Raw genomic sequence first — 8,576 nt, 5'->3', positions numbered from 1 at the left:
AGGCCCTACGTTACTGTGTATGTACTGTCTATGTGGCCCTACGTTACTGTCTATATACTGTGTATGTACTGTCTATGAGGCCCTACGTTACTGTGTATGTACTGTCTATGTGGCCCTACGTTACTGTCTATATACTGTGTATGTACTGTCTATGAGGTCCTACCTTACTGTCTATGTACTGTCTATGTGGCCTTATGTTACTGTCTATGTACTGTCTATGTGGCCCTACGTTACTGTCTATATACTGTGTACGTACTATCTATGAGGCCCTATGTTACTGTCTATGTACTGTCTATATTCTGTCTATGTAGTGTGTACGTACTGTCTATGTGAACCTCAGTATGAGTGTATGTGCATAGGGCACTGTGATGGATTATTGTCCAGTCCGGGGTGTATGCCCTTCTAGTGATCCCGGGATAATTTCCAGATTCAGCACAACCCCTGACCGGGATTCCATTTCGCATGTCATCACATACTATTTACATAATCACGTGAGCGTAAAATAGGTGCGTTTTTTCCGTAAGGGCTTAAAAGAAATTAGACATCGTCTCTGTGCTTTCCATTTACACTGTCCCTGCTGTACTTACATGTTAGAATATTAATCAAACCTTATTTTCCCACTAAACATGAAAAAACAGCAATAGCACCCAGGACATTTAATGCACAGCATTAATAGTGTGAGTTAGGCTGTGGGGGGGGGTTGTTCTTGGTACGAGCAGGGAAAATTAAAATGAAGGGAAACTTGCACCCCACCTCCTACTTTAATTGCAAATTTAAATTCCCCATAATGGATTCTGACATCTCAAGTCACCAAAATCCATCATTCTGAAGGGTATTATTCCTCAATTAACCTGTCACCCCAAAGCGCCTAGCGTCTTTCTGCCCTGGTCCTCACAAAAGAAATGAAGAATTCTAATTACCTTCAAATGTAAAGCAGATTGATAATTCACTCCTGCCACTTCTTCTCTCCTTCTTTCCACGCATTTCCTATGTTCCCCTTCACTCAGGGGGGGAAAAAAGGCTGCCGAAAAGGGCCCATTCATTCGCGTGGACTCTGTTAGGAGAGCCGATTTTTGTCCTTGAAAGCAGAGAGCAGGCTTTTCTCTCTGTAACACAGACCATCCTTGATTCAAATAAGTTTGAATTCGGCTTTGCTTTCTGTTCATATTACCCTGACTTTAATTCAAGATACTCATAATTGTTCTTACAGTTATCTATTACAAAGTAAAATAATGAAAAGGCAAGTGTAACGAACAAAGCCGTGCAATATCGTCGATGGTCTGCCTCATGTTTTGGGAAATGCTCGGCTTTCTTTCTTTCTTTCTTTCTTTCCAGGCCCCAGATTGGTGGAACGAACGGTGTTTGTGCTCTCTCTAATTAGCAACGGGTTTTTGTTTGTTCCTGCGTCATGATTCTTAAACGACAGTGCATTAAAAAGTCCCCTGATAAAATAGCAGGTTTTTGCGAAATAAAGGAATGCCACTAATATAAATCATGTCAGATCGTTTCCCACCTTTAATGTGAAATTGCAAAGTATACAAATAAAGTGAAAAACAATCAGAAACTTTTTTAGGGAAAAGGAAAATTTTTAAAAAACTTACTTTAACCTGGTTGCATAAGGTTGCGCACCGTCGTCCTCATTGTCATGCTGAAAGGTGAAATTCCTTCTTCAGCTTACTAACAGACCCCTGAAGGTTTTGCATTAAAATCCACTGTAATTTGTAGCTATCCATGATTCCCTCCACCTTGATAAAGAGCCCCAGTTCTGGCTGAAGAAAAGCAGCCCTTGAGCATGATGCTGCCACCACCATGCCTCACAGCGGGTATGCTCTTCTTTGGATGGTGTGCTTCATTTTTTTTTTTTTGCACCAAACATACCTTTTGGAATTATGGAGCTATGGAATTATTATACCTGTGGAATCGGTCTCGTCAACACACATTTTGCAACATGGTTTGGGGGTGATTTAGTTGAGCTTGGATATTTTTTTTTTGTGAAAAAGGGCTTCCATCTAGCCACCAGACATGTGAAGAATATGAGAGATTGTTGTCACATGCAGAGAGTAATTGGTACTTGTCGGATATTCCATGAACATGGCTGTAGGTCTCTTGGCAGCCTCCCTGGTAAGTTTTTGTCCTGTCCTTTTGTGAAATTTGGAGGGACGCCCTGTTCTTGGTCATATCACTATGGTGGAACATTTTCTGAACTTGTTGATGAAGGCCTTCACGGTGTTCCATGGTACATTTAAAGTTTTTTGTGCCCCTCTCCTGATTGATTCCTTTCGACCGTGAGACCCTGTACATGCTTTGTCAGTTCTTTGTGGATCATGGCTTCAGCAGTCAGATGAAACCAAGAAGACAGTCCTACAGGAACAGCTGGTCTTTGTTTGGGGTTAATCAGAATAATTATCATCGATGACAGCTGTATGATAATTACTTTTGAACATGAGATTGAATGTGATTGTGGCTGTGTTCAGAATGAACCATTCCCAGTTAAAAATAAAAAAAAAATTAAAAAAATAAACAGGCGTGCACACATATGCAATCACGTTATTGTAACTTTTTTTTTTTTTTTTTTTTTTTTTTTTTAACTGTTTTTCCCTAAAATGTTTCTGATTGTTTTTCACTTAATTTCTAAACGTTGTAATTTTGTGGGAAAAGTTCTGACATGATTTATATTGGTTAATTTTTATTTTATTTTTTTTCATCACAAAAGCTCGTCATTTTAACAAGGGTGTGTAGACTTGTGCTAACAAAGGAGCAAAGTATATTAACATGCACTGTATTCAGTCATGTTTGTATAATGATAACTAAAGACACGTGCATTCATGTTTTTACTCATCCATGACTGAAAATAAGTGCATGTAAATGAACACTAATTAAATTACAGCATGTAACTTAATGCTGATAATCAGCTGAACTGACCTGCTGTTAACTCTCCATTCAGCCGCAATTATGAAGTCTGCCAATTAAACACCACAAAGGGATTAATCGAGGCTTTCCTTTATTGTTACTCATGGAATAAACCCTCATTAATGCTTATTATCATTCAAAATAAACAGTTAATACAAGGGACGATTATTTTGTTAACACTTGGAGGGGTGTTCTGTTATAGGAAAACAATCAACAACACGGAGGTAGTTAGTGTTACCAACCCAAAGTTGCTTATTTTCTTAAAACGGCACGGCCCGAAGTGATTAATTCCTCTTAGACCACAGCAAACTATAAACTCCTCTGCACTGACAACCCAATGTCCAATTTAACATCAATTACAATTAAACATCCATGTATTGCTTTGTTAAATAATAATTTGTTTATTATTACACTTTGATTACGCGAAGCCTCCACCTATAAATGAGCTGTTACTATAGAAACGGGAACATATGAATATAAACCAGTCAGAGCGGCTCATATAGAAAATTAATCAACACCTTATGACCCATCAGATTCCAGACTTCAACAGCAATGCGGTATAAAGTGAATTAGGGTTTGTTGATGCTAATTAATGCAGTAAATAACATCAGGTGCCATTATGGTCATGTCTCCAAGCTCTGATCTTAGCTCTTTATAGAGTATACATCAGTAGGTTCACAACCTTCCCCTGAAAGCGCTCATTAACAACATTGGAGCTTTTTCCCCTTGTTGTAGAACATTAATTATACAGCATCATTTATGAGGAACCAGCACAACAATTTAACTGTGCTAATTGACACTGTCTAGCCTTTTATATGAGTGCGCTAGTCAACGTAGCATGTCTTGCTCTTTGTGACATTTTGGAAAAACTCATGCCACAATGGTTTTAGACATGTATTCTTGTCTGTTGCTGGTTTGAATAATTGTTGTACAGAGATAAAGTTCTTTACGTAGAAAAAAAAATAAAATAAAAAAGCAGTAAGCCATTTAAAAAAAAAAAAAAAAAAAAAAAAAAAAATTCCCAAACCAACAATACACAGTCCTGATGTTACTTTCAGTGTCTCCACATGGAACAATTTTCATCTTTCAATAAGACAAAAGACCATGAAGTAGACGGAAATATTCTACACAACAAAGGCGTCTGACTGTTTGGCTTTTGTTGTGGCTAATGAAAAAAAAGATTCCCGTTGACAAGATCCAGTTTAACTCCTCAGTCCGCGTTGGTTTCTGTCAGCTACGGGCTATTTTCCTAAACAGCGCCATTAAGAGTGCACATAATTAATGCTGACAGACACGGCGTTACTCACGCTGTAATTGTGCTTTCTAGCCTTGTCCATGTTATTGTCCCTGTTCGTATTGCAATTCACTCACTTCCATTGTTTCCTTACATTTGTATGGAATTAGATCTTATTATGCTGAAAGCATCATAACATCAGTCAAGTAACGAACAAGTCCTGACTGCTATTGTATTTATAGAATGGTAAAGAAATCAAAATCTCATCAATTTTCTTGTCTGTAAGAGAGATGATAAAGTGTGGGCTGTGTTTATATGTGCAGTACATAAGAAAGTTTTCACAAAACATTACAGCGGTTTGCTGAAGTGTTCACCCTCTTAAACCGTTCCACATTTCATAGTGTTATGACCTGGAACTGAATTCGACTTAATTGGGCTACACGTCATGAGGACATGATATTAAAATGGGAGGAAAAATCAATATAATCTGCAAAATCTGTGCTGCAAAATTTGTGAATGCGTAAGTATTCACCCCATGTTGCTTTGAAGTGCCTCAATTAGTTTCTGCTGTAAACGGTTCGATAGAGCACATAACCTAAACAAACAGCATCATGAAGACCAAGGTGAAGACCAACGAGCTATCAAAACATGTCCAGGACAAAGCTCTGGAAAAGTATCACTCAGGGTTTAGTTATATATATATATATATATATATATATATATATATATATATATATATATATATATATATAAAATTTAAAAAATTCCCGAACATTGAACATCCCTTAAAGAACAATTTAAAATTTTTTTTAAAGAATATGGCATGACTGTGACTCTAAAGAGGGGATTAATAAAAAAAAAAATTAAACTATATTAAGGGCTGTTTTGTGTAGATTCATGAGATATAATTCAAATTAAATCCATTTCAGTTCCAGGTTGTATCACTACAAAATGTGGATAAATTCAAGGGGAGTGAATACTTATGCAAGCCAACGTATCCAGCTCTATACAAAATGTTAGAATACAACTGGGAAAAATCCAACCATATGTGAACTGACCTTACTGTTGGAGTTTTAATGTTAAACCAGGCAAGGCAGAAAAGAGGGAGGTAGTGGAGGGCAAAGATGGAAAAGAGAGGTCTAGAAAGAAGTGAAGCATGGTGGTGATGGAGGGGGTGGATGCACAAATGACTGAGATAAGGCACCTGCCTTCTGGCACAGTGACGGACTAGCTGGCAGTCACATCGCAGTTGTTTTTTTTTATTATTTATTTTTTATTTTACAAATCATTCCGATTTAATTAAAGGACCTGAGGAGGAATAGCCAGAGCTCATGGTATAATGAGTTGCCGTGGGATATCTTTTTAATAATCTAGGTTCGTAACAAAGACATTGCCAAGTCGTGGTTTGCTTGTGAGTCACTTGGGCCTGCATGGCCATGCACTTTCACTGCTCTGATCAATCTTTAGCAAGCCTCAGAACAGCATAATCTTCTGATTAAAACGATGACCTTGTTTCACCTTCACTACTCACATGCAACAGAAGAGAGTGAACATGTCTGTCTGGTAAACTTGTACTCATCTTTGATCAAGAACCCATGAATTCTTTACTGAAAACTAAAATAATAATTTTTTAAAATCACAAACATTTTCCAGTTCTTTTATACCTATTTCTCACTTTTGTAATTACAGAGTTCAACATTAACTTCACGGCTGAATTTTTAAAAAAATTTTTATCCATGATAATCAACAATCTAATGGTTTCTACTACAAATACCATTACAAACCATCAGGTAACCATTAAAACTATTACCATTACCATTATTGGTATTATTAGACATGACATGCCACCAATCAAAGGCAACAAATTACCAGTAGAGACCCACAGGGACCATTACCGTTTGCATTAAAAACCAATACAATTCTTATTATAACCATTAAAACCATTAAAGATTCTATGAGGGTTTCTATTATTTTTTCAGCAGGGTTGAAGCCGTTTCTTGGCGTTTAACCAAAAATGTCAACAGGGTGTTCAAAAACGTGATGTTGGAAAACAGTACCTGATGCAGAAAGTTGCGTTTTGTTTTTATTTAGCCAAAAAGTGGTAAAAGTACCCCAAATCTCTTTATTTAGCTACTTTACTCAAAAAAGTGCAACTCCTCAGGCCGATATATAAAATAAACCATTTGGTAAAATTTGAAGTGAAGTACAGCTTCGAATTCTTCACTCACGTTAAAGTACAAAAGTATAAATGCACACTTCACTCCTTATTTAAAAGGATGAAAGTAAAGGTACAAGAAAGATTCTCAAAACAAAAACTTTTATTTAGTGACGGTAACTTAGTGCCTCTTTCACCATGTAGAAATGTAGTAAAACATTAGCAAAGGCTAACTAGCAACAGCTTCATTCCTAATGGCTCAAATGTTAGCTAGCATGACAATAACTCTAACCATAAGCTACAAACTAATGCTAATGCTAAGCTGTCATAATACAAACTGCCTCAATTCAGAAATTATTTGGAAGTTTTCATCATATTCAAGTTTATTATTATTATTATTATTATTATTATTATTATTATTATTATTATTATTATTATTTTAGAACATTTACAACATTTAACAGACACAATTATCCAGAAGTGCTTCGTAGACTCTAACTTTACTTCATGCTAGTTCATTAGGTTAGGGGCAAAGAATATCATATCAATCTTTAAAACTTTACAACTGTTAAGGGACAGCATAAATAACAACATAATACAGCATAAAAAGAAAGCGGATATATAACTGTACATTTTAAAATAATTTAAAACTTAAAGCATGTTTGGGGTGGGCGATATGACAAAAAATATTTTATTGTGGTACTTAAAGACTGTTTTTAAGTTGTGAAAACGGTACAAATGTATGTTTTAACAATCAGCTTATGAGCCAAATGAAGTGATAAACAAAGCTAGCACTGGCGTGCAGGTGTCGTTTACGGTTGCCAAGACAACCGCTGACTTTATTGCACCTGCCCTTTGCACGCGTCCTAGATGCTTCTATTCAAACGCCATTTTCATCTGCTCTGCACGCGGCGCTTGCACTGTCACCATGGAAATCCTCTCGCGCTTCTCGCGGTGTCCTCACAAAGCACCGCCCACTCCCCTTTTTCTGCCCTGTGGTTAGTGCTCGCCTGACAGCCGTAACGATTTAAAGAATCCTATTGGCTCTCTTCCCTGTCTGTCAAACCATGCCTAGGACGAGCTGGCGGTAGACACAGATTGCGGAGCGGGTAGTTCAGATTTGCTGACCAATTTTTAAAAAACAAAAAACAAAAAACAGAGTAGTAAAGTACAAAGAAGTAAAAGTACGTTTTCTTGTTTGAGTCGGAAGGGAACTAAATGTCGAATGGAATGAATTTAGACGTCCAGAGAGATGAAGGAGAACGAATTTGGACGAAATGAGGCACCAGTTAAAGCCGGCTCAAGTGATGCACCGGGTAACAGGTCGATTAGCTAAGTTTTTAGCTAGCTAGTTAGCTAGTGTGTTTGCTTGAATGATTAGCCTCGTGCTAGCTAACTCGCTAAATCAAAAGCGAGTGTGAGCACTTATAACAAGTGACAGTGCTTAAATACACGGTTTTATTTATTTATTTATTTATTTATTTATTATAAACTCAAAGCACAGTTGTTTTAACCTGGTTTCTCATCAACATAATGATAAACCCATGTTTATACACATAGCCCAAGGGAGACGTGATGCCATACATGTATACACTTATTTCAAAACAATATATAGCTGTTCATTTGCTTTGAGTGAATTAAAACACCTAGGAGATACTTGAGAATCATTTACATGTATTCATTTAGCAGACGCTTTTATCCAAAGCGACTTACAAATGAGAAAATACAAGCAAATTCAATCATTTAACTAGCAAACTAAAAACCCCCCCCATAGTTTCCATAGGTCTGGAGTGTGTATGTTGACTGAGAAGCAGCTTGAACACTTCTAACTTCAAGTTAAATCACGGTAGGTCTTCAGAATGAAATATTTTTATAGAAGTTTTTATTGTGTCATAAATTAACCCTTGTGCGTCAATTTAAAAAAAATAAATTACATGTATGTGCATAGAGGACGAAAATGTCCGTGTCCAAAAACTTTCATAGAAATATTGCATATTAATATTTTTTGTCCACTTTCACTTGATGATTTTTAATTTCTTTTATTTTTTATTATTATCATGATTATTTTTTATATACCAGAATTCATTCTGATGATTAATTCATTCATTTCCAGAAGTGTAACCATTTAAACACCTTTTTTTTTTTTTTTAACATACAGCCACATATGTTTCTTGTTGTTTTTGTTTAATGGGGAAAAATAGTAATTATTTTCCATATACTAAATATACTAAGCAGAATTTTTTTCTTTGATTATTAAAGTCTTCGATACGTCAATGA

General features: G+C 36.2%; 1 protein-coding gene across 9 annotated transcripts in view; it reads left to right on the top strand.

Annotated features, from left to right (window-relative positions):
* The first annotated feature begins 7,352 nt into the window (after positions 1 to 7,352).
* The window catches only part of LOC108270982 (polyamine-modulated factor 1-binding protein 1), a 186,844-nt gene continuing 185,620 nt past the window's right edge, over positions 7,353 to 8,576 (top strand). For 6 of the 9 annotated variants that reach the window (XR_001813781.3, XM_017478085.3, XM_017478093.3 and 3 more), the window contains exons 1-2: positions 7,354 to 7,622; positions 8,074 to 8,145. The gene's annotated coding sequence lies outside the window, so the exon portion shown is untranslated. Of the gene's footprint in view, positions 7,623 to 8,073; positions 8,146 to 8,576 lie in introns of all 9 variants that reach the window. The other 3 variants (XR_001813780.3, XM_017478086.3, XM_017478087.3) reach the window with 3 other exon arrangements.

Source organism: Ictalurus punctatus, chromosome 10 (genome assembly GCF_001660625.3).
Source record: "Ictalurus punctatus breed USDA103 chromosome 10, Coco_2.0, whole genome shotgun sequence".
Classification (NCBI taxonomy): domain Eukaryota; kingdom Metazoa; phylum Chordata; class Actinopteri; order Siluriformes; family Ictaluridae; genus Ictalurus; species Ictalurus punctatus.
Note: the sequence above shows the minus strand (reverse complement) of the source record. Positions and strands in the feature narration are given on the sequence as shown.